Source organism: Cygnus olor, chromosome 3 (genome assembly GCF_009769625.2).
Source record: "Cygnus olor isolate bCygOlo1 chromosome 3, bCygOlo1.pri.v2, whole genome shotgun sequence".
Classification (NCBI taxonomy): Eukaryota; Metazoa; Chordata; class Aves; order Anseriformes; family Anatidae; genus Cygnus; species Cygnus olor.
In genome coordinates this window covers 39573940-39600321 of record NC_049171.1, presented here as the reverse complement: position 1 = coordinate 39600321, position 26382 = coordinate 39573940, and the positions used below count along the sequence as shown (strand labels likewise).

The 26382-nt window shown below is 47.0% G+C and overlaps 1 long non-coding RNA gene across 1 annotated transcript in view; it reads left to right on the top strand.

Annotated features, from left to right (window-relative positions):
• The first annotated feature begins 2372 nt into the window (after positions 1-2372).
• The window catches only part of LOC121066802, a 109073-nt gene continuing 85063 nt past the window's right edge, over positions 2373-26382 (top strand). The window contains exon 1 of the long non-coding RNA XR_005817963.1: positions 2373-2467. This is a non-coding gene — a long non-coding RNA (uncharacterized LOC121066802). The remainder of the gene's footprint in view (positions 2468-26382) is intronic.

The window sequence follows — 26382 nt, the reverse complement described above, 5'->3', positions numbered from 1 at the left end:
GGAAGATAAATGGCGATTATTGTGTTTTTCAGGAATGTGTGCTATGGGCAGAGGTTTATGCTTTTTTTTTTTTTTTGCTGAGTTTTCTGTTTGACCAGCTTTGACTTACCTGGAGCTGGACCCCGTGTAGTGTGTTGTAAATACCAGAGCGTGTGCACTTTGAATGCGGTGACATAATGGGCATGTAAAGCACTAGCTAAAGCATTACAAATGCTGCATGACTTATTTTTATCTGAGCCTTTCTGAATATAGTATTTTTATCTCTCATGCCAATACAAAGCTATTTTTGTGTCTCTAGGAAAAACAAGGCAACAAGGAGACTCAGCCTTGCTAGCGCTTAAACACACGACAAGTACACTGTGGGGCTTTTCACGTGTCTAAACACTACATACGTCTGCAGAACCAGAACCTAATTGGCTCTTGCGAGCAATGCTTTATACGAACGTCACTTGGAAAAGGACATTTAAGTTTATGAGCCAAAGTCTGCAGCAGGGTGCTGTTCTGCAGCCCTGTGTAGCTAGGAAAAGTAGGGGTAAAACGCTACCAAACTAGAACGCTTTTCACTTTACACAAGTGGACAGCCGTGTAAAATGCAAGCCGGGGGAGATCTATGCTTTTGAAAAGCTGAAGAAAATACTTTTGAAAAGTATTTGATGCTACAACGCATTTGACGGGACATATGAAGAGTTGATTTTGTGTTGACGCAGTCTTTGCATACTTTTCTGTAATTAGGTAGACTTTGAAGAACACAGGTAGTCTCGGGCAGGTAGCTGCAATTTCTGGAGGCATCAGCGCAACAAACGCCACAGGAACTGCTCCTCCCTCAGAGAAGATACAGAAAACATTACGTGTCATCTGTCTGTGTATGAAAGGGGGAAACGGGATGAAAATGTACGGTGAGAGCTGACATAAACACAGGAAAAAATAAGGCATGCACATGTTAATTCCTGAGCAGGTCACCATCATCCTTCACTGGCTGCAACTGCAGCTTCTTCTTCAAGACCCAGGCTAATGTAACTCTTTCGTTACCCAACGCCCTTTAACGAGAGATGTCTCCAGAGGTGACCTCTGTTGCAAACCACTTATTTTTTTAAACCCCCGTGTTTACCAGCAGCCCTCCGGGCTGCCCGGCCACCTCAAGCTCGGGGTGTCCGCGCTCATTTCCCACTGGGGGTCCTGCCCTGAGGGGATCTGCGGGCCCTGGCGATGGGAGGGGGCTGCAGGGGGCACCTCCCGCCGGCCGGGGTGGGTTTCGTGCCCCTTTGGGTTTGTTTTCCACCACGGCAGCGCCCCTCGGGCCGGGTGGGGAGGGGGCCGCGCCGCCATGGCGGCCGGCGGGGCCCCGCGGCGGACTACAACTCCCAGAGCCCCCCGCGGCAGCCCCCAGCGCGGGGTCCGGCGGCAGACACACACACACACCCACACTGAAAGGCGATGGGGGGGGGGGTGGGCAGGGCGCACCGCGCATGCGCCTCCGCCAGGAGGGGAGGGGGGAGGGTTGAGGCGGGGCGTCCCGGCCGGCCGCTATTCGCGGAGCGTCCGCGCGCAGCCCGCGGTGCGTAGCGGTGGGGAAAGGAGCGGGGCGGGGCGGGGCGGGCGCTGCGCCGCTGGCGTAAGCGTTGTTGTGAATGGGAGAGCCGGGGCGGGGCGGCGGTGACGTCAGCCCGCGAATGTCAACAATGCGGCGATTGAGAGGGGCCGGGGCCGGGGCGGGGGCGGCGCCGGGACGGGGAGCGCGCGGCGGCGGCGGCGGCGGCGGCGGCGGCGGCGGCGGGGCGCGGGCAGAGCGGGGCGGCAGCGGCCGCGGCAGCAGCAGCAGCAGCAGCAGCGCCGCCTTCCTCCTCCTCCTCCTCCTCCTCCTCCTCCTCCTCCTCTTCTTCCTCCTCTTCCTCCTCCTCACCGACAGCCTCCGCCTCCGCGCTGCCGCCGGCCCCCGGTGCCGCTCCGGCAGCCGCGGCCGCCGCCGCCGCCGCTCCCCCCCCCCCCCGGTCCCTTCTGCCTCCCCCCCTCCCCTTCTCCTTCCCTCCTTCCCTTCCCTCCCTCTCCTTCCCTCCCTCCTTCCCTTCCCCCCTTTATTTTTCTCCGCACGGCTCGGGCTCCGCGAGCAGCTGGTTCAAAGCAATCGCCATGTGATGAGCGCCTGGCTCGGGGATTTTTTTTTTTTTTTTTTTTTTTTTTTTGCTTCCCCCCTCCTTTATTTTATTATTTTTTTGGGGGGGGAGGGAGGGGGGGGGGCGGCCGGAGGCTGTAGGTCGGTGAGCGCACGGCAGTATTAACGAGAATCCCCGAAACGACAACAACAGCAGCTGCAACAACCCCCCCCCCCCCCAGCCACAACAGCCCCCCCGCCCCTAAAATCCCCCCCCGCCCCCAAAATCCACCCCCCCCCCCCAAAAAAAAAAAAAAAAAAATAATTAAAAACCCGGCTGCAGCGAGCGGGGACCCCCGAAAGTTGCGCGGAGGCGAGGTGAGTGCGCCCGTCCCCGCCTGGGGGGGTGGGGGGGGGGAGACGGGAGGAGGGGGTAAATTTGGGGGGAGGCCGCAAAAAGGGGGAGCGGGGGGGCCTGTGTGTGTGTGTCCCCCTTTGCTCTTCCTCCCCCCTGCTCTTGGGGGGCTGCGGTGGGGGGGCGCTGGGGTTTGGAAGAGGGGAGCGCGCGTTGCGTAACGGGCGGTGCGCAAGTGTGCGTGTGTACGATCTGTAGGTATATATGTGCCTGTGGACGTATAGATATGTGTGGGTATGTGTATATACGTGTGGGTACCCATGGGTATATATTATGCGTGTGGGACACCCAGCCCCGTCGCTCCCTCCACCTGCAGCACGGGGCACACGCGGAGCTGGGAGCGTGGCCCCCCCCCTCCCTTTCCCCCCCCCCCCCCCCAGCTTTTATTTTATTTTATTTTTTATAGGTTCGGAGAGAGAGATGTTAACTCCGCTAGCAGTTTCTTGGATCATTAAAACGTAGCGTGTAGGCAAGGCGGCGAGCTGCGAAGACGCTGGCTGTCGTGAGCGAGGCTAAGTGTGAAATCATGCCTCGCCTTTTGTGGAGCAGGCTATTTTTGTAAGGCGGCGGGTGCCGGGCTTCAGGCGCCGGAGGTGCCTCCGGATCGCTCTGCCCTTGCTGCCGGAGCCCCGGCAGCTCCGGGGTAAAGCCGCGTCTCTCCTCCTCTGAGGTGGCGATAACAAACGTGAGGCAGGAGTGACAGCTTATTAGAACTGCGCTTCGGGATGTCGGGAGGATTGCGAAATTGCAGCGTTGCCGTTCGCTCTAGTTGAAGATGTGTCGGTGTTTTCGCAGCGAAATCCCGTTTTTTTCTGAGACTTTGGGACTGCCGCTGAACTTGTGCGTGTTTTAATCCGGCGTTCGAAGCCTCGAGCGAGGAATTTTTTGGGGGGCTGGGAGCTGACTGAGGTTCTGCCATCGCGGTGGCGTGCTCTGCAGCTGGGAGAGGGTGGTGGTGCTCGGGGACGGGGACTGCTCCAGGTACGTGAGTGCCGGGACTGGAGATGGTTGTGGTGGCTAGAGTGAAATGATAAGGTTGTGTGTTCAGCTGCTGTCCGCAGGGCCGTCGTGGCAACAGCCTTAAACCGTTGCGGTACGAGCCTTGACGTCTGACAGGCAGAAATAAAATTCCCCCTCTGGCACCCTCATGCACCCGCCTGGGGGTCCGGGTGCTGGAGTGGGGAAGGGGACCGGTGCCGAGCCCCCTCATGTTTGGCTGTCAGGCTCCAGAGGCTGTTGGGAAGGCGCTGCGAGGCGAGAGGTGGAAGGAAAGCTGCGGGAGGACCAGCTGGGAGGACTGAAAATCGGGATCGCGGGTTTGGTTTTCCTGCTAGCTGGCTCCGTGATGCCAGAGCAGGCATTCTCAAAGAGAGGGCAGTCGTCGGGGTGGATGGTCGGAGCTGCTAGGCAGAAAGGCTGCACTCCCGGAGGGCGATGCTGGGCAGCTCTGCTGTGCAGCTGGTGCTCAGACAGCCGCCTTTCGTGGAAACTTTCACGGTAGGGAGGGTCGGATGGCAGAGGTGCCGGCAGCAGATGCACGAGCGATGCACGCGTGCTGACGGATCCCGACGGGTCCATCATCAGGTACCTCACGTCAGGACGGGAGTGCCGGGACAGGTATTGGTAGTCCTTTCCTGACCCGGAGGCACATCTGGAACATCTGTTGGTGTTAATGCCATGCAGGCTTGCAGGATGATGCGCTGGCGATGTGGGTGGGACGCCCTCCTCTCCTCCCTGCTTTGCTTTCGGGAGGTTGTTTTGCAGGATGAGGATCGGCAGCTCTCCCTCCTGAGCTGGGCACGAAGCGGGGCTAGCGATAGCACACGGGTGGCCAGCTCGGAGTGACGGCCCCAGCGCCAAGAAATAGGCGCTGACTGCAGGCTCCCTGCGTGAGGAAGTTCTGGTAAGTCTTTGGCATCAAAGAAGGCATCGGAGACTCATCGGAACTGATGAATTTAACAAAATTCCCATACCGTCTAGCAATCTTGCGTATTACTTTCTGTGCGTGTGCAGTTAGCAACAAGGAGAGCTGAAAATAAAACTCCGTATAGATGATGTGTATTGCGGAGTATGTGACAGGTTGCTCGCTCTGGCGTATTTTAAAACTTTCATTGTGTGATTTTTCTGTTCTGAAGTGCAGAAGCAGCCTTTCTTAGCAAGGCTGCAGTTTGATCTCCTGTTGTTTTCCTGGAGGTATTCTCTAAAAATAATTGCCAGCCATGGGGGGAAAAAATAAAAATCAACAATCGCAGCTTTTTCATGGGAATTCTTGAAAGCTGGTTTCTCATTGTGCGCCTCGATGTCCTTCTTGGATAGGACTTCACACACGCTTAGATTAAATAAGAGACCTCTTAGAGTGTAGCTAGTGTATGTCTGTGGCACTAAGCTGAAAATGAGATGTGTGACCAATATATGCAAAGTAATAATTTGGGTGCTAATGACATTTTTGTGTAACAGGCTATTGGTGTAAGCTGAGTAGCATTTATTGCGTGACTTGTGAACAGTCCCTTGCAATTTCAGTTTTGGTAGCATGAGCACAGGATCTATATTCATATCAAAACCTATGTGCCTTTTCACTCAAAGGAATGCTCGCTGAATGGCTGCTTAGTTTACAAGTGGCATGAACATACCTGCAGTGTTCAGCAAGCCTGACTTGGGTTTGAAGGCATGCACGCTTCCCATCTTTCACCTCTGGGTCTGAATTTCCATCTCTGCTCGTTTGGGGTGTGATGGCTGTATATTAGTGGTTTCTGGGTGGAAGCACGTTGGGAGAAACACACCAGTCGTTCCATTAATGTGTTGAAGGAAATTCGAATTCAAGCTGAAATATCAGCTGTCAGTCCAGGTTACTCCTGCTGCTTTCAGGGCTCCTCCTGACTACAAACTCTTTAAGGGAACGTGGAGCAGAGCCTTTGTAGTGTCTGTCATCGTCGTTCTTTACTGACGTTTGAAGAGGCTCCTAAATGGTTTTGTTGTAGCGGCTGAATGGACAGTAGATTTCCACCCCCGATAATTTCCAAAGGTTTTCCAGAATAGCGCTCAAAATGCTTACTCGGCTCTTTACAAAAAAAATGGTCATCGTTTCTTTAAATTCAGCCAAAAGACATTAACCTTGGCAGCTGCCTGAATATTACGCATTCATTTGAAGCTCGCATCAAGAAGATGTAAAATGTATGAATACAGCCAGCTGAGTTGCAATGTGTTCATTTTGCTTTATAGTTAGGCAGAAACATCTTTGTAGTGTACTGAAAAGAGTGCTACTTACTGTGCCTCTGCTGGGCTATGAATTATAATTTTAAAGCAGGCAGGCAGTGGAATGCATACAAATTTCTTTGTGGCCGCTGATGGACTCGAAGCTCCCGAGTTACCAGAAGTAATAATATTGATCAAAGAACAACCGCGTGTCCAGAACAGGTAAATAAAAAGGATCAAGGGAATAAGTTCTGGAAAACCTCTTTATGCTGTGAGTTTACATGCATGACAGAACTTCCGCCCGGCAAAAATCGGGCTTGGAAGCTGTTCGCATTGATCGTCGTGCGGGGAGAGCCAGAGAGGCAGCCTGAAGAAGACCGGCTGTGCTGTCCTGGGGTCTCAGCTGATGGTGTTAAGGGGATGGGGAGGGAGGTGATGGCAAGAGTCACCAGGACCCCAGGAGTGCTTTTCTTGGTCACCTTTCACAAGGAAAGGGTCAGCTCCTCTGAGGTTTGCTTCCAGAATTAGCCTAAAGCTTGAATGATAACCTTCCCTGCTGTTACGTCAACAGAAAAGATGCTTGAGGAGCTGTCAGGGACAGAAAAACTTGGGAATTTGCCCGTTTGGCCCTAGTGGGAGTTAGAACAGAAGCTGGAAGCTTGCTTTTTGGTCCTGAGGTTTGGAAACATGCAGGCAGGCTGGGATGGGCGGATGGGTTTTGGTGCATGGGTTCAGGAGTCTCCCCTCTCAGAAGAACAGGAGCTGTTTGCTGCCTGTCACCGTGCACTTCGTCCAGGCTGTAGAGCAGCAATTTTCCTTTCCGAAAAGAGACAAAGCAGTTATGTCTATTTAAATAAAAGTAGCTAAAACAAAATGACCCCTGAGACTTCATCACTGCTACTTATTATAGCTGATACCATTGCGGGTTGTTGTTTTTTTTTTTTCCCCTCCTTCATTAGTGATCGCTTCAAAATTTAAGCCTGGACTAGGAAAACAGGAACTGTAAGTGTGGAGGTGTTCCTTTACCCCGATTTGCATGCAGCCTGTTTTTTATTTAGTGGGTAGGTGTGCTCAGTGTATGTGAGAGCAATTCAACATGTCAGCAGTTTCCTACGAGCTGCTCTTGCTGACTCACGTGTCTGGTGCAGCTTGGCGCTCCCCTCGCTGTAAACTATCCACAATAGGAGGCGCGGGCATGCAGGATGTCAGCGCCGATCCGTTGTTCGGAGGTTATTTTCAGTTCTCTGGTCACTGCTTTTGCTGTGGTTTCTTCCCCCGTAACACCAAAACACGCCGTCAGTCGGACAGGCTGCTGTTTCGCTGGGTGCACGCCGCGGGGTGGGAACGCGTTGCGCCTCTGCAGAGGTTGCGCTTGAAGCACGTCTGGGTGCTACGTGTGTTCAGCAGGACCGAACCTCTGGGCTTTTTCTTTTTTTGGGGGAACGGGACATCTGATTTACCAAAAATAAAAAATCCCCTGGAACATTGTTCCCAGTTTGGATACAGTGAGTCCTGCACGCAAGTAATATTCTCCCTTGGGAATTACTAGCCGTGTAGTCTCCTACCCTCCACCCCTTTTTGTGGCAGAAATCTTCTTTAAAGCCAGCACAGAATTCTGATTAGACTTTAGAAACCTGATTTTAGCTGTCTTTAATTTTCAGAATTTTGCCATGTCTTAGAGTCTAGCGCGTACCCCGTGCAGCAGTAACCCTGGCCACGAGCATGAAAGGATTCCTTCATTTGCATGGAGATGAAAACTTGCACTCTTGTACAACTGTTTCTTTATTTACAGACTCTGTTCCGATTACTCATAAGGATCCTAAAACGATAGCTTCTGCTGACTGAGGATTTTTAACTGATCTTTTTGTTGTGCTTTTTTTTTTTTCTTTCCTCCTTTCTTTTCCTTTCTCAGTCTTATCACAAAAGCCCTTACAGAAGCGGAGCGAATTATCCTCCTGCAGTTCTGGATTTACTGAGTTTAAATCCTCAGTCATCTTTTGTGTTTTTCTTTTCTTTTTTTTTTTTTTTTTAAACAGGGCAAAATATAAGTGACTCTAAAAGTGTGATAAACAAAATCAGCTGGTATAAAGCAGGCTTTAATAACAAAAAGGTGAGTTCTTGTCGCTTGTTTTGTTTTTAGTCAACTGCTTTGACCAGTAATGAATAGAAAACCGCATTGAGAGCTTTGTATCACATGAAGAAAATGGGTGTTCTTGGTTTCCGCCAATACAAATGACTCATCAGAATCAGTAGGGTTTCTACTTCTAATAATAAAACTGTGGAAGACCTTTAAAACGTGTGGTTTTGGCCCCTGCTCTTAGTGAAAGGTTGGAAAATATTACTTCAAGCTCTTTTTTTTTTTTTTTTTAATTATGGAAGCTTTAATGATTTGCTGCACCACAGCAAAAGATCTCATACCCTCTGAAAAAAAACAAAAACCAAAAAACTAATCGTACCACTGATTACGATGCGAAAATCTTCCCCTCTCCTGTCTCAGTGCTCTGCCTTCCACTGCGGTCGGCGCTGCTGACATTTAGCCTCGATGTCTGAGATGTGCATCTGGAGAATATGATCTGTTTATGTTGAGAGGGGGGTAGGCTTGGCACATTACCTCATCCTGCCGAGCTGTTGGTCTCCACCTCTATCCCACCCCGATGAAGAGAGGATGGTAATATTGCTGGGCGACCCGCATTGCTGGTTGAACTGGGGTCACAGCATCCGGAGGGGAAGGTAAATAGAAAGTAAGGCTTGGGAGGATCAACAGTAACCTGCAGGATGCGCGTGTGTCATTATCTAGGAGGAAACGCACGTCTTCCAGTACTGAAAGTGATACTGAAAAAAAGGCGAATCAGAAAGTGATCTATTAAATTCTTTTTTTTTTCCCCTCAAGTGATAGCTTTCAAATGTGCTGGCATCCTTTTAGCTGTTTACCTGGAAGGCTGAAATCTTTTATGCTGTCTGTCCAGTGCAACAAAGCAACCCCCTGCTGCACATTGCACTTTGTTTGAAATTGGAGCTTGTAGAATGGCAGGTCAGTTCGTTCTCATACAAGTAGAGCGTGCCCTCCCTGCTGCTACACTATATTAAATTTTAATTCTTTTATGCAAGGTATTCTACATTTAGTTGTCGTCCAGTCACTGTGTTCTGACCTGCTGCATTAATTTATAGTGATGCTGCCTGCTTTCAAGTCGTCTGCGTTGTTGCAAGATTTGAAGACTGTAAGTGAGGGAGAGCTCACCTCTTCTTCCATGTTAGTGAGAATTCCTGCGTTTGTGAAACCTCTATGTTTACTTTGTCTTCTGGTGCAATATTTATACTAGTAAGTTATTCCTTAAAAGGATGGGATGGTTCTTTTGTTTCTCACTGTATTTGAAAAGCAGGGCGCGCTTTTTAAAAAAAATCCATTCTGGGGCAGATCCTCAGGAAATCTAGAGCTACCCCAGCTCCCTCAGCGTTGGTGGGCAGCTTTTACTACTTAATGTTTAAATACATGTATATACTTAACCTGGATTTTGCTGAAATGCCTTGGGTATGGTTGTTGGTTTCTTGTATAACCAGGCTGAGATGGAGAATCTTTGGTTGCTTCTTACTGGGAAAAGCACGCTAAAAATAGAGGTGCAGAAGCCTGTGGAAATATAACTTTGAAACATGTGAAAATCCATTTGTTTGTTACATGGCAACAATAAGAGAGAGATTTTACTATTTTCAGATCAGTATAGAAGAAAAGGCCAACTTCCAACTTAAGGAGTTTATTTATGGACAGTTCTTACTGAAGTTCCCAGAATAATATTCTGTAAGGAGTGCAAAATATGGCATCGGTGGTTATTCAGAGTTCAAAAGGACGTCGATTTGGTGAGCTGCTTTCAGAATATCTTTACAAAACCGTGCCATCAGAAGTGTCGTGAGGGTAGGGTTGTGGTGAATGAATAGCCCTTCTAAATCTCATCCATGTTCTCTACTTGGCTGACTTGGAAATGGGACTTGCATCTGAAATCATCGATGGCTGGATCTGCAAAGGGGAGCAGACACTACCACTGCCTGGATTTTGAGGCTGTGATTGTGCTCTGCATCATCTCCTCTCCTTTCCTTGTGCTCGCCCTGGCACCCATCTCATCCCACAGTGGGCTAACTCTGAGAGCTAAATCGGCAGACGATTATTCATTTTGTGTGTAGAATTAGTTTTCTGCTGGTTGAGTTTACTGCAGGGTCTGGCAGGTACCTGGGTAAGAGAGAGAGTGGGACGGTTCCAAAGGAAATCCAAATTTGTTCAGCAGTCCTAGGGCTGCAGCAAAGTGCAACGAGTATCGCAGTGTCATGTCCTGTCTCCTGAAGGTCACTGCTGTCGTGTTTTTGCAGTGTGGCGGTACTGCAGGAAACCGTGAGCCGCCTGTTCCCCATCTACCCTGCAGCTTGGTGGTAAGGGCTTGCTGCCAAGGCATGAGAGGCTTGGGTTCAGACTTGGGCTGTTTAATTTTGGCTTTGCAACAGACAATTGCAAGAAACGTTAGACGAAAACAGAACTCAATCAAGCAAGCCTTCCTTTCCCTACTACGTTAACAAATTGCAAAAGTGTACCACCTTTCACAAATACACACATGACTTGTTACTGCCCCCCTGATTCTGGTCCCTCCTGGCCTGATGTGACCTGGCCATGTCACCTGTCTGTGACAAGCTCTTGGGAATTTAGATTTTAAACTCAGGAGGTGAGAGGGGGCCTGGTGGCTGTGGAGAGAGCTTGTTGGACCAAGTGGCTGCAGCCCACCCTGAACCCAGCTCCCTCAGGTCTTCCTAGCACACTTCTACCACCGTGGGCACGATGGCAAGCATGTGCCCTTGGAGGCATTGAGGAGGGGATCCAGCAGATGATCAGAGCAGCCCTGGTTGGTTTGTGTTTCCTCAGGTGAAGGAGGGAGTCAAACCCTGTCCTTCATGGCGAGAGGGTGCAGTCACCAGCTGGGTAAGGCCCGGGGAGCAGGGCCGTGGCCTTCGGAGAGCAGTGATCAGCCTGGCTCTGCTCAAACCATCGCACGTGGCCTGGCCACCGGTCAGCTGCCATCCGTGTGTCCTTGAACAAAAGCAGTGGTGGCTGTTTGAAAAGCTGGATGCTGCCCATGAGTATTAGGTAAACGTACTCCAAGAACTTCACTAGTGAAACTGCAAGTGCGTGCAGACATTGGGTCAGGTTCTGCTCTCGAACTGCGAAACCTAAATTCTGTGTCAGCTCAACTGCAGGCATCTGCTGTGCCCGAGGTACTGGTGCACATTGAGCCCATAACCCACCAAGCGCTTCTGGCTCCACTCAGGGGTTCAACTTCACTTCCAAGCCCCTCGTTGATTCCCACAGCTGTTCCTCCACGTGTGCTGTGGGAGACGTGGTGCTCAGTGCCTCGTGTGGAAACCCTGGTGAGCTGACAGCAAGAAGCGGTGGTGGGAGAAGTCAGTGAGCTCACCTGAATGTAAAACGGGTGGTAAATGATAAAATTGTTACGCAGTTTGTCATAGCTGGAAGTTCACAGGCAGTGCAAATATAAGCACTCGGCAAGGAAATTTTTTGTTTGTCTTTTTCCCCTTCTTGTTCCTCTTCATTTGTCTTATTATTAGGCTAAAAGTAGAGTGGGTGATTCATTCAGTAATCTGTTTCTTGGACAGTTAGTCATCTGCCAATTTGTGTTAACTTTCCACTTTGTTCATAAAGTGAGTAATGCTTAATGCACTAACCACCAAATTCCAAGCTTAAAAAGCTGTGAACATCATTCAAATCATCTCCAAACTTTCTCTTTAAAATTTTTATTTTTTTTTACCATTCTGTAAGATCAAAGCAAGGAAGACCTGGCGTGCTGTGTGGTGCCTAATTGTTGTGTCTAGCCCTGCTTGTTAAAGTAAAACTGACGGTTGCAAATGTAGTGGGCCAGTTCTGTTGTACACCAGCCTGTGTATGACTTGTGTTTCTTAATCAGTGTTTTTCTTCTTGTTTTTCTTCGCAGCTCCTACGTTCAACAGATAAATAATGCCTCCTTATTTCCCTCCTCCACTGACTGCTCCGACTCTCTTAATTTATGTTGTTGCCTACCTCAACAAACTGTGATGCTATCAAGGCTAATTTAGTGACAGTAGCTTGGTCTTGCAAGGAAGACTGGGATTGGTATTAGCTGGCTGCTGCAAATATTTCTGTTGCTTTTTCATCTTCCTTTTTTTTGTGGAGAAAAATGACGGTACTGTTGAAATGTTAACTATACAGAACTTGAAGCTATAAAGCCTTCCTATAGAGATCGGGTAGATATTTTGATCTCAAGGTGATGCCAGTCATTTCTGAAGATGAACACAGTACTTGTTTGAATCACTTGCAGAATTTAACTTTTTTTTTTCTCTTTCTCATGGAAACTGGAGTAGTGTAAAGAGTAACAAGGTCAGTAACGTCACAGGAGAACTTTATAGGAACGAAGTCTTTACAGTCTGCTCTAAAATAACATGAAAGGTCTGGCTGCAGTGCTCAGCAGCAGAGGAATTCAAAGCGAAGGAGACTTTCATCCCGCGGGGGGCGGCGTGAGCTGGGGGTGGTAAACACTGATACCAGAGGTGCTTCGCCTGGCCAGATGCTTCCTTTGTTCCTTCCTTTGCAGGCATCTATTTATTCCCCACCCAACTTCATTTCTGGCAGTGATGTCATCATCCCTCTATGTGACATCTTCATACCCCTCAATAATCACCAGGTGGTGCAGCCCTTTTGTGTGATGTCCCCGCTTTTTGACAATGCAGTCCTGTAAGGAGAGGATGCAGAAGCAGGCAGGTGGTAAGGAGCAGCCTTTCTTTGCAGGCTCTGGTGAGCCCTTGCCGCCTTCTGTCTCGGGATGGTGGTGTCACAGCAGAAATACGTTGCGTTCTGTTGCTGCTGCAGTAAGCAAAAAACGGATTTGGTCTTGAGGGAAGGGTAGGGAAAGATCCATTTCCTCATTTCTAGACTCAAATTCCAGCCTGTGTAAACACCTGAAACATCTGGATATCCACCTTTACTTGCAGCGTGAAGGATTACAGTTTTTGAAAGGTTTCCTTTCCATCTGATGTTGCGCACCAGCGAGTTTGAATAGGTCAGTTAAGCTTTGGGCAAACAGCCATTTTGGGGATGCTTATTTGAACACCAGCCGTGGAGACCCTGCCCATCCCGATTACCTGCATGTTTTCAGGCAGCAGTGGTGGTAGTTATTGCACTTGCCTCTCTAGACTGATTGCAACTGTCTTGTTTCAGAAGCAATTCGTTTCTGGGTCAGGCTTGTTTTCAGCTCTTGAGCTTTACTTTTCAGGACTGATGCTGGGCTAGAATTTGGACCTTTCTTGACTGTGCCTGCTCACCTCCGACCTGCATTTGTCGGAAAGGCATACAGGAGCCAACCTGCACAGGTGCCTTATTTCAGACAAAAAAATGGAACGGGATAGGATTGCGTATGGAGGGACCCAAAAGCTGTACCAGAACTGCCCAAGAATCCCTGTAGGATGAGAAATTAATGAAATTGCTGGCAGCTGTGCTTCAGGCCGTGCAGAGGGCGGAGCAGGGAGGGAAGGGAGGTGCAGTGGGCGCTCTGTTGCCAAATCCCACACCAGCCTTGCTTTTAGGTTTCTGATTTAAACCTTCAGGGCATTACTCAGAAACTTGTCCTTGCTATTTTGGGGTGGGGGACATGAACAAAGGCTGATGTCTGTGCTGCAGCTATCAGTTTGATTCAGCATGCTCTGTGTGTGACTCAGGTAATGGTTGATTCACCACCATAATTTAGCTTTTTTTCTTCTCATTAAGGCAGTAATTTGTAATTTTGAGAAGTTTGTGTCATTTCATTGGATTATGAACCAGAGCACAATAAAACTGCGAGGAACACGTTTGTTTCCAGTCCTTTCCTCCTGAGCCTCGGTGGTTAGCGCTGGGTTAGGGAATAGAGATGGGGGCGTGAGACACCTTTTGCGGGAGCATGTGCTGCTTTGGGGATTGCTTTATTTCTGTCTCCAGCACTGCTGCTTTCAGGTTACCCAGAGGTGGCAGGGTGGCTGCGTGGCTTACAGCACGGGTATGTGCTTGGTCAAGAGGCCGTGGGGTAAGCTGGTGGTGACCAAGTGCCTAAGACCTTGCATTTATTGAAACTGTGCAAATACCCAGGTAAGGGCAGTGACTGAGCGGCGGCTGTTGTAAAGCTGAAATCATACTCAGCACGTTCTCCTTGAGGAAAAAAATACATTCCCTCCACCCCCTGCTTTCCATTTGCTCCCACACCCTGAAGTTTGGGACATTCCCGTGAGGATGAGTACATCAGCATCCTCCTCCCGAGGCGAGCGAGCACGGGCAGCCTTGCGAGGGCTCTCCCCTGTATTTATAGAGCAGGTGTCTCCCTCACTGGTTTGCTCTGCAGGTGCACTCCCTGTTCGGTTGAAGAAACCACGAGTTGAAGCGAGGCAGTTTACAAATAGCTTTTCAGTGTTTGTTTTTATTTTTAACTCTTTCCCCACCCACAGGCCCCTCCCCCTTGAAGCAGCTCAGGGAGGGGAAAATCGTTGTTGCAGAAGATGCAAATCGGGCAAATAGTTTCCAGAGGACCCTCAGAAAATTGCTTGCAGCGCAACAGTGATGATCCCTTGCCTGAGTTCCAGCAAACGCGCGTTCCCCTTAATTCCTTTTTTTTTTTTTAAATTTTGAGACTTATCCCAATTTTTTTGTGTGTGGCTGCTGTTTTTGGGGGGTTACTCTGTTTTTTAAGGGCTGAGGCAGACAGTGACGTATCCAAAGGCTGCAGAGGCAAGGTGTCCTCCTGATGTCTGAGGAGAGCACCTGTACCAGGTCCAGCTGCTGGCAGCCCCCCCCGATGGGCACCTCCTGTCTGACAGTCGACGTATGCCCTTTTCCCCGGGGTTTAGTTTATCGCAGAGAAGTTATCTCAGCCGTACTGTGGCATCTGAGCATGAGAGGAAACACAGACATTTCTCTCTTTATTTATTTTTTTTTTCCCCCCTAACTCGTGTTCAATCACTAATGGAAAATTCTGGTCGAAAGGGCAAAACTTCTTTTGCTGTGTGTTCAATCTCAAAACCACAGCTCCCGGCGCCCAGGACGCCGCAGCGGTGATACCCTGCTTACGGGCTTTTTCCAGCGCCGCGTGGGCGCGGGTAGGGGCGTACGTGGGGGAGAAAGGGAAAGGGCAGGGGAAAGGACAGGACAGAGGTGTTTGTTCTCTCTTTAAATTGAAAAGGAGAGAAAAAGAAAGACCAGCGAGCTTCAAAGTAGGTTAATCATTGCCAAAAGTCTCGACGCCGGTACTCCACGCGCACGTATGTGTTTTTACACACGCGCCGCGGGCGCGGGGTAGCTGGAAAGTATGTGGGAGCCCGTCGGCTTCCTCTGAGACATCCACAGGTGGTCAGATGCGGGAGGGGGACGGAGGAGGAGAGGCAGGGGGCGAGGTAGGACGCCCACTTCCTCGGGCGGATATATCGCACGGTGCTGGGACCCGCTGCTGGCGGCGGCGGCGTGCGCGTGGCCGCAGGCCTTGCTGGCGGCGGCTCGCCCCGGCCCTCGCTGATTTGCTGCTGCAAGGTTTATGACTAAGGTTGTGGTTTAATATGCCCTTTTTAGGTGTTGCAAAGTGTTTTAAAATTATCTAGTGTTGCATTTCTTCCCTTTTTTTTTTTGCCATTGCCTTTTCTACCTTTTAGAAATTTCCGCGGCTTTTAGAAGCCTAGAAGTATAACATTATTTAAAAAGAAAGAAAACGTTTTCCCTGGTCTTTACTGGTCAGCTACAATTATGAATTCTTTGCCTCTGAGAGAGTTTGAGATTAAATAACAGCCCTTAAGGTTTAAATATCCAATGCAAAGTGTTGGTGAACCTTGAAGCGAAATAAAAAGAAAGCTTAAATACCTAGGCGTTGTGGAGAGCCTGTATTTTTTTTTTTTTTTTTCAGGTGAGATGCCTTTCTTCTGCAGCTGTACCCCAAGAAGCTTCGTGTTAGCGTTTGCAAGTACAGATTTGTTTCCTTGCAATTTTTCAGCCTTTACTTGAGGGCCTGTAATTTGTCTTAACTCTTCCCGTGCTGTTTAATGTCTTGGATATTTGTTGGGTGTACTGCACGTGTGCTTATGTTCAGGTATATTTTAGATGAAACATTACAGCCTTGTGGACCATGCTGCCTTCGTATTAATGTTGAAGAAAAACTTACACTTGCCAGCTTGGGGAGGAGGTGGGAGGGAAGGGAATGGACGTATGGCTACACGTAGATCTGATTGTTGTAATGCCCTTCCTTTGTAGCAGATTGTACAGCTTTGGTTCCTATTGGTGACGTTTTCTTCAGTTCATGTCTTGTTCTGCCGCAGAATGGGCTAGAATTGGCCTGCTCCTCTTCCTAGGAAAGAAGAGGGCATTTCCACCACGAAGGAGCCTTGAATACCTGGCGTCAGCTCATGGTGGACACCAGTTCCAAATGCTCTGCTTCAGGGGGTCCCATGCAAGTTGAGCTGTCAAACATAGTTATTGAGCACCGAGCAGAGGTGTAGAGCGTTCTCTCTGATACTTGTACCACCTTTGTCTTGCTGTTAATCGGGACTTCAAGAAAAGGGCCCACCGGTCCTTCTGGATAGTGTATTTGGCACTTGAAAACAATGACACGCGACTATTGTGGAATTGTTAAAGCATGATACACGCTTCAAAAAGGAATAACTGCAGGGAAGTCTAATGCCCCACGAAGATGTAGCAAGATATGCTAATCATTAGCAGAGTAATATGGAATTAAAGTAATTTAATTGGGGAAATGGTGTTGACAGTCTTGTAGCTCTTTGGCTCAAGTTCATTTGCAGAAAGACTGCCTTGCTTTTCTTTCTCGTGCATCATTTGCTCTTGACCTGAGGTGGCCAGTCCCTGCAGCCTGCTCTCCAAAATCCTCCTCTAGGTTTGATCTTCCAGGTGCTCCTCCTTGAGTGTCACAAGAGCCCAGGGACAGATCGAGCCTCTCTCATGAGGCTGTCTATGGGAACTGCTGTGAATTGCTCAGGAAACAAAGACTGGCCACCCTCTGGTTTAATGACTGTTTGGAGGGGGAAAAAAAAAAAAGAAAAAGATGGGGGGGTAGCTGAAATAACCGTAAATGTTGTGTGCAGCTGCCAAATTTGAGTCGTTGGATGGGAAAAAGAGGGAGAAGGTGGTGCAAAGCCAAGAAGTAGCTGAAAAAAAATAATCAGAAATTACACAAAGAGCAAAAAGATGGGAAGAAAATCAAAGCCCTGTCCTCTGTGACATTGGAAAGGGGGAACATGTAATTAAAACTCCCGTGTCGAAGTAGGTGATGTAAGAATTAAAACACATACCTGCTCCAAGTTGCTGCTTTCTCTGCAGCCTCATTTCAAAATTAACTCTACCTAAAAAAAGAGCTGCTTGCATACAGGAAACTATGTTTTTGACTAGAACATACAGTAAAAAGACAGGGTGGGGCATATGTGTCCTTTATTGTATGAAAGCAAAAGGAGAGGGGATGCCGCAGGGGATCGTAAGTGAATATGTTACTTCTCTTTTTGAAATGGATTCAGAAGGTATTATGCTCTCAAGGTACGACAGTGAGGCTTGGGTAGTTGGTATGACAGCTACAGCATGCCATTTAAACTCTGCCATTTTGCCATCCATTTGTTTAAAAGAAAGCAAAAAAAGGGACCTAATGGTGGTAGGAAATTGTAAAACATGTAAATCCCCAAAGCAGTCCACGTATTTAGTCCAGCACATAGAACTTGCATTTGGGTCAGAGGCACATGGCAAATACGCTTCTAATTTATTTTGTATTTTAGAGACCCTACTTGTAGACATAAATTAAGCAGATCGAGATCTCACCGTGGTTGCAAGCTGTGGCAGAAAAATTAGCACCACACTTTCCAGTGGAAGCAGAACAAAAATGTAAAGTCTGCCAATTAAATTGGAAACAGCTTTTAATTTCCCCTCTCCTCCTCCTCCCCCAAAGGATGAATGGCTTACTCTTCTGGATGGAACTTTATGTAATGACTCATAGTTTTATATGGATTAGTGTGAATATGTAGGTGAGGGAGACACTGGTATCTGAGAAACTATATATAGTATCTAGGAGAAGTGTCCTGGAACACAGAATAAATGAATGTTTGATCTATTTCTCTTGATGAATTAATGGAAACATAAATGCAGAATATCTTCCTCCCTTTACTTCTTCCCCTCCCAGTTGGGCTCAGCGAACACAGAGGTCTCATGATATGGAGAACATACATGTATCAATAATCAAGGTAGTCACTGAAATAATAGTTAACCCCTTTGCCCTGTCTGACACAGGGCACCCAGAGCCAGAAGTGTAACCCCTCAGACATCTTCAGTGGGCGAGCAGAGTTTCCACATAACTTTTCACCAGATGGCTGTTGGGTGGTGATGCTTGCTGGATTGCGGGGTCTGAGCTCTCCTGGCAGCTCAGGATCTTTGCCTCTTTGGTCAGGAGAAGCTGGTCCCAGCCTTACCGTGGGCAGCAGCCAGGGGTACGAGCATCACACACCCTGCTCTTCTGGTGGCACCTTGATATACCTTGTATTGGTGGGTCTTCATTGAACTTGCTGCTGCCATGGGCAGGGCAGTCGTATTTGTGCTGGATAAACCAACATCTAATGGCTCTGCAGTTACCTGTATCTGGTAACTTAAGCTGAGAGTGTGGGTTGGTGTGGGACTTCTGCAGTAGACTGAGATGTTTTCCATTTCCAGGCTCTTGTTTCATCCTCTCCTCTCTGCAACCATTTACTATGCATTGACTTGCACCAGAATAGCTATTAATGAAACCCCTATCAAGAAAACAGGTTTAAAAAAAAGAACCTTCTTTTAAACTTGTTTCAGACTGTCATTTCACTGTGTTGCTCCTAAGAAAGCCAACAGAAATTTCAAGTGGAAAAACTAAGGGGGCAGTAAATTGTGGTAGAGGATAAATGGGATCAAGCAAGGGAAAATGGAGATGATTTGAAGTGGTGTTGCTGCAGGTAGATCCAGTAGGGCCTGTACCCTTAGGTGTTGTTTTCTCTTTCTAGTCCACAGTGACTGATGAAAATGGTCTTCTACACGGAGTCTCCATTAAGGACAAAAGCAAGAGAGAAAATGTTCTGATGTCCTCTTTTGATGGTTGTACCTTAAAGTTAGGCCTTAGGTAAGGAACTGCCCGCTTTGAGCAGTCAGCCAAAAACCTTAGGTAGTTAGGGCCTCCTTTTTAGATTTTTATCACAGCTTTAGCATTTAACTGAATGGACTTTATTTTTATATCTCATACTTGCAGATCTTTATTGTACTTGCACAGAAGTTTTTATAAGGTAGGAGGGCTGAAAATCCTGAGGTTGGTCCTGAGCTCCTAGGCTCTGTGCTCCCCCTGGAGCATGTTGCTGGTCTTCTCTGGGACCCTGGCAGTAGATTCTCCTCCTCCTCAGTTCTCTTTAGGAATTTTTTTTTTCCATTCATGCAAGGCTTACTCTCAGGGTGCTGCGATACCCTGGGAACATTTTCTGGAGAAGGGGAAATGCATTTACATTAAAAACACAACCAACAACAACAACAAGAAGCAGCCGCTTCTCATATAAGTTGGGGGGGGGGGGAATCCCACAGCGTCTTCAGAGAAATAGACTTATTTGGTAATGTACATGGCTCTCAGACCTCCCACCATCAGATGTTGAGGTCTGACTTCCATTTTAAAACCAGTACCTGGCATAGGATAGAGTTATAATAAAGTCTTATTGCCTGGAAACCCAAACATGGAGAAATCAAGAATTCATGTCGTTTGGTTTAATTTCTTGAAAATAGATTAAAACTCCGGTGTTTATCTTGGATCCCCAATGCAAGGAGCTGGAGGGAGCAGCGAGGGTATTTTATGATTAATGAGCCTTTCTGCATATGTTTTTCATGCCTCTTGGCATTTAGTAGTCTCAGTGACCTAGCTTTTTATTTCATTTTTCTCTCGTTGGCATTCTCATTAGTTGTCTCCTGAGATGCAGGAACCCATCCTCAACCAGAAGATCTCGGCCGTGAGGGTGAGAGCTGGTTTCTGTCCCTTTGACTCCGCCAGCCAAGTAGGTTAGTGTTTCTGTCCTGTTTCCACCGTCAGATCTTTTTGTCCTCTGCTTTGGCGCAGAAGAGCTCCTACAACACATAAAACTGTCATCCTCGCTCGAAAATAGGACCAGCTGAAGATGGGGAGCAGTGTTACCCTGAAATCGCCAGCCTAACTGAAAACAGGTTATTTTGGGTACGGTAGGAGTTGAGCTACTGTGCCTGTAGCTTGGTGCGAGTCAGGTTTGCAACCCCTGCTGGCCCCCGTGCTGGGCTCTCCGGTGGTCCTGGCCACCGAGGCTGCCCTGAGAGCAGTGTAGATGAAGCCAAAGGCGAAATAAGGGCCATAGGAAGTGCTCCTCAGCTTTCTTTCTTTGTTCTCAAAAAAAAAAAAGAAACCCAGGATTAGAACAAATGGTTCCTGGCATGCACCACATGTATGTGGAAGGCAGCAAGGGGGGGGAAGAGTGCTGTAGGGAACCCAGGGGATCCCAGCATTGCAATCAGAGGGTTTTTTTTCTCCTTTTGAACTGGTTTTATGGATCGGAGTGATTTTTATGGATAGGGCGGGGTTTGGCTTAGGACATGGGACCGATCCTTCATCCAGAACAAGGAGAAGAACATCTGATACTGAAGATAAGCGTTTTATCCCCTCAGATGGGAGCTGTCTCAACTGGTGGCAGGCCCTGTATGGCACATCAATAGATCTGCCTCCCTTGGGGTTTCTCCCTGCAGCTGCAGACCATGTGCTCCTGTGTGTGCGCTCACCGAGCGGGCAGAGGGGAGTAGTTAACCAGCTGCGAATCAGTGAATCGGTGTGGGGGAAAATATTTCCCTTGGGCCATATTAGAGCAGAGGCTTAGCTTGGCAGGCCCGCTGGCACTTCAGGGACGGTGGAGACCTGTTCCACGACTCTGCGGTCACCCACCTGAGCTGAAAGAGGGACGGACTCCCAGTTGGCAAGTCCTAATGTAGAAGTTTTAGACACTTTATGACTCTATTCACGTCGCTACACAACCAGCTGTGTTGTGTCCTCTGCCGCTTCGAACAGGCTGCGAAACGGCTGGGGAAGAAACACGGGGACAGAGAGTTGGAGCATGACCCGATGTCTCTGCCACCAACAGGGGGATTGGGAACAACTGAAAAACAGCGGTGTGCTGCAGATGGGCACAGCTAGCCGGGAACTGGAGCGTGAATAGGGCATGCTTTTGGCAGTAGGGCTTATGCCTCCTTGCCTGCCTCTCTTCTTATTTGGAGGACAGTCAGAGAGAAAAACAGAAGTCGTCCGATCCACCTGCTGCAGGCCCTTCTTCATTCTTTTTCCTTGCTGAAGAGGCAACCGTAAAAGTTTCCCCATTCATTCCTAACTCGTCCTTTTTGTCTTTTGATGCCCGAGCAAGTTCAGTCTATACCAGTCTGTTTTCCTCATGTGCAGGCAGCCTATCTCTATAGTAAATATTTTTTTGTCTTTCTCTGACCCCTGGTTACAACACACCTGTTTTCTACAGTGATGCATGTCATTTAACTAATTGTGCTTCAATGGAGGAAGTCACTGAGTAGATGGAGGGTTTTAATTTCACTAAAGCCATTCAGGAAAAGCAGCTGGATTTCTGTTCTGCATACGTCCTTATTCCACCCCACGCTTGACTGGTTTATGGAGCGCTGTGATGAGCACCTGACGTGGCGAGTTTGTCACGTGCGTGAGTGGCTAGGTGCTCATCATGGAGTCTGCAGAATGAAGCGTGCCCAAACATGGGGCAGAGATAGTGGCTCAGCTTAATTTTTATGGAAAAAGCCTCAAAGGTTTGCAGGAGCCTTGGCTAGTAACCCAAAGGAGTGGGGCCTTCTGGAACCAACGTTATTGGAGAAGGTCAATGACAGCCCTGTCGGGCATAAGCGACCTCCTAAAAAGTTGCTTTCCAGCAGTAAGGGGAACAGAAAAGACAGGATGGGGTAAGTTTTCCTGTGTTTGAACAGCGTTAGATATTTTGCGCCTTGCCCTGAAGCCTCTGTATAGCTCTGCTGCCTGAAGCTGATGATGGGGTGAACTGCAAGTGTAATCTGGAAAGGCATTTTCTTGTGTACAGAAAAAACCACCATCATGCAGTTGCAATTAAAAGTTGCCAGTTTTTCCTGTGGATGATATATTTGGAAGTGATATAGAAAAGCGTGTAAATCAAAGTACCACTTTGTGGGGAGCGCTTATCTTCTATAGAAATCAAAATTAGCAAAACTAAAGGTGGGATATTACAACTAGCAGGCCACTAGGCTGCATGAAGTGAAATCAAAAAGGGGCTTGCCATTGAGGTGGTCATGGATACACTGCATTGACCTCTGCAGATTTGAAGCCCCATCTCCTCCAAATGGATTAGAAGAGCTACAGTAAACATTAGCACAAAAGCTAACATATGGGAAAGCTAGGACCATGCTCTCAAACTCTGAACCAACTTACGAAACAATTTTCAATGCATTTTTTCATAATTATTCTCCTTGCATGGGAACAGCGCTGTTTAAAAAACAGTTGCTCATAAGTATGTAGTGAGGTCTTGGTGCTCTGAACAGCGTTGTACTGCTCTGAAAAACTTAAGGCAAAGCTGTTCTAGGAGTGGATCCTGAATATGAGAAATAACAGGTAGAATAGCACCTCAGATGTAACACTGTTGGTGAAAAGGAAGAGATAATGGGGCTAGCGATGTCGATGTAGAAAAATCAGCCATTCGGTGTAATGCTTTTTATAGGTCAAGGGGAAGGCAGAGAGGTGGGGGCAGATCATAAGATGGAAGTAAAGTGTGAAGGTGACCATTAGCTGTTGAATACAGCAAGGAATATACCCTGTGTTGTTTAGATGTGTGTTGTTTATATACATACCCTACTTTTCATTTCTTACAAAAAAGATGTACTATTTTTAATGCACTGGACCTTTGTTTAGCACCTTTGTTTCGGACCCTCTTATCTTTAGGGGAAAACCTGTGCCTACTAGGATTGTTTTAGTGGGCACAAATCCCTACTTGGGTTACAAGCACGTGTTTTGGACAGGACATGTGTTGGGCACTGTGCATGGAATTTTACATTGCAATTGTCTTCTCTGCATTTGTGGGTAAATTTTCTAGCGCTAAAATATTGAGCTGCAAACACTGTGCTTCATTGTTAGACTCGCTGACCTTTGCCTTTAGTTGGAAAGGGGGCAGGAAATCTGTGTTTCCTAAAAGCTGCCTGAAGTCACAGAAGAAAGCCCTATCCCTTATACATGCAGTGTACGAAATGACCTCTCAGTGCAACCAGAAATAACTGTGGCCACATGAAAGCCGTACGGAGGCTCGGCTGTTGGAAGTCAGCGATGATGAGAAGCAAATAAACAACAGGGAACAAGAAGTTAATGTTGGTTGTGTCAGATGCGTAAACTCATGTGGATTGTAGTAGTTCTGCTGCTTGGGATCCACGACTCATTCCTTACCAGAGTAAGCATGAGCCCACGGAGCAGATGTGTATGCATTGTTTCAGAGGCCACATCCAACGTGGGCAAAAGAAAGAGAGTCTAGGACAGAATACATAGAAGGGAAATTGAAGCTGTTGCCTTTTCTCTGACTCTTGGATTGTGTTAGAAAACAAAAAGCAATCCAGAATGGTGAACGTGAAACATCTCAGCCTGTCTTGCCAGTTGGAGAACTGCTAATAATGTTTATAGTCTTGGAACAAAAGGCAACAAAACAAGTTACTTAAGAAAAGAATCCATCATTGTGACAAAAATAGAGCTTTCAGCTATTTTTTTGTAGGAGCCTCTGTTTCTCCAGCCAATCAATCGTGTTACTGAATAAAACTCTGGAAATCAACTTAACAAGATTAATGTCTGTAAATATTTGTAAAACCTATGTGTTACACAGTCTCTTTAAATGAGATTATCTTATGTTTATAATACTTACTCATATTTTGTGCCCAGTCTGGTCTAAAATTGAATAGTTTTGATTAATTTTTCTTGCTTGTTTAATTTCATGCTTAAACCAATAACTTACAGATCTGCATGACTGCCCACTTATTGTTACACTCAGAATAATTGCGTTGAGTCACTGTTCATGGACTCGGATTGCCATAGGGTGTTAATACTTGATATTTAAGCAAGCATGTTTATCTGAAAGCTGGCTTGTCAGCCTGCAGAATGCAGTGTTTACTATGGGAAGTTCAGCCTCAGATGATTATAGGTAGGAAATATATTATGTGATCGTTAATAATGTCTAGAATTCTTGTCTTTTCAAGGATGTTATGGAAATTATCTGCTAAATGTGAGAAAATTAATGCAGGCAAATGGATTTGCAAGTATATTAGCAACTTTCGAGCTATCTGTAAAAAATACATTGTATGGCATTTTCTAGGAAATATCATACCATAGTAGTTAGGCTTTGAGAAAAGGGTTTGTATGTGCATTTAATACAGTCTCTTTAAAAGCTTCCTTTTTATTTCTTTTGCTTCTTTGTCCCAGTATGTGTCTGTTTTTTGTCTATGTTCTGTCTCGAATGCCTTGTTTAACCAGAGGAGAATTTGGGAGTACACAAGCCAATAATCAATTCCCTTCATACACTGGAAGATTCGTTTTTTCCTGTCCAAGTTTATTTCCACTGTTTAGTCCAAGTGTTTAGTTCCAAACACTGAAGTGGAGTATTATTTTTTACGTAGTGAAGTTTTCCTCTGTGGCAGAAATAACCCCAGGGAAACTGACATTTTGAAATGGCATTTCACCTCCATTTATTATGCTGGTGTGTTTCCAGGTTGTTAAAATGCTGAGAAATTTAGTGGCAGCATCACCTGCTAGAGTATGTTTTACAGAAGTAAAGCAGATAATGAAGGAGGGCGGGCTGTTAGTTTGTTTGCACCTTCTGCTGAAGGGTCCTTCATCACTACTAATGGAAGGAACTGATGCACTGCAAATCCGTGGTACAGGTGAGAGCAGATTCCCTTTCTCAGCAGGTGGGAGGCTGCTCTGGTGTGTGTGCTGGGTAGAGCCTGCAGAGCTTTCGTTCTGAAGGAAAGGTGTATGTTTTCATGTAGGGCTTTGTCAGACTTGATATTTGGGTTTTAGCAGGAAAGCATAATTTTCTAAACTGCAGAGGGTCTGCAGTTCTCGCTTTTGGGATTACTAGCTAACTGTCAACAGCGAGATGGATTTCATTTTTCACGGGAGACGCATCTGCACAGTTCTGCAGACCATGGTAAAGCAAACTTCAGATTGGAAATCAGATTAGTTTGTCAGATAGAATAAGTGTATTCTGAAGCTACAGTGAAGGAGTCAGATGGCACTTCGTTCTTTGCCAAAAACAAGAGGGAAAATTTCTATAAAGTGCCACTCTTTCATTGTAGTATTATTTATTGCCTTTGAGCATAGTTGCTACCGAACAAGGTGATTGTTTGGTTAGCTTCCTGTTACTGCAGTTACTGGGAATACCCAGAGGAATCACTGTTACTCGGAGTCCATATATGGCAGCTTAATAGTTTGTGTTTCAGGTGGTATTTGTGTGTCCATGTATCGTATTTATAAGTAATGTTTGTTTCCTTTTTCAGCATATGTATTGCAATAAGAATACAGGGAAAAGAACTGGAGGACATCATAGTTATAAATATGCTTTCATTTATATTCTCATTTGATGATCTCTTGTTGATCTTTTGCTATATATCCAAAGAATGTTTTATTAAACAATACCAATTTTATAAAGAATGTAGAGGAATGAGTATGTGTCCAACAGAGGCTTACAGCTTTTTTTTTTCAAATGCATTAGACTTTTTTTTTTTTTTAGATTTTAAGTATTTTGCATTATTCTTAACAGGGATAATTTATTGTGCATACTGAGATATATTATACACATATCGTTTGTTCTTGGGCACCGGGATAGCATACGTGGGTGTCAACTGCATATCGCTGTGGTTTTTAACCAATTTATGATAGTTTTGTTCTGATGCGAAGCTTAAGTGTGCTAGAACCAGGATTGCCACCCACTTTCGGTGTTGTTGTTAGCAGATAGCATTTATTTCAGTCACTTTAGAATCTTAACATTATGAAGTAGTTTTAAAAGGTTTGTGTCTTTTTAAAGTAACTTTTTATATTCCATCTGGATAATATCTACCAGTGTTGGTAATGGAGATTATTCTCCCGCAACAGCAATGCAGGTGTAGTCAGCAATGACTGTGTTAATTAATCGATTCCATTGAGCTCTCGGGCCTCCTAGAAGAGCAGGGTCATCCCTGCTAAGCACCCAAACAGGATACGGCCAAACGAGCAGCAGCATTCAGTCAAAGCTCTCGCTGATCCTCTGGATTAAGTCCAGGGAGCCCATCATTTCTAGGAATACACGTGTTGGATCATATGAGCTTACATAATGACCATGCGCGTTAAAAGCCCCAAGGGCGAGTAATCCATGGGATGTCCAGCGGTGACGCTGGCGATGGACTAGGCAGCTCGTGCCCAGGAGAGGTCTGGGCCAGGCAGTAGGGCTCTGCAGCCAGCTGCCTCCTCTTGGCCACAAATGGTGTTCTCAAGCTTCTCTTCTCTTCTGTTTTTTGTGTAGCAGTAAGGCTGAGAGGCTGTGAAGTGTGGCTCCATACAGTCCACGCAAACATTTCTAAAGGAAGCTTAACAAGGCTGCATGT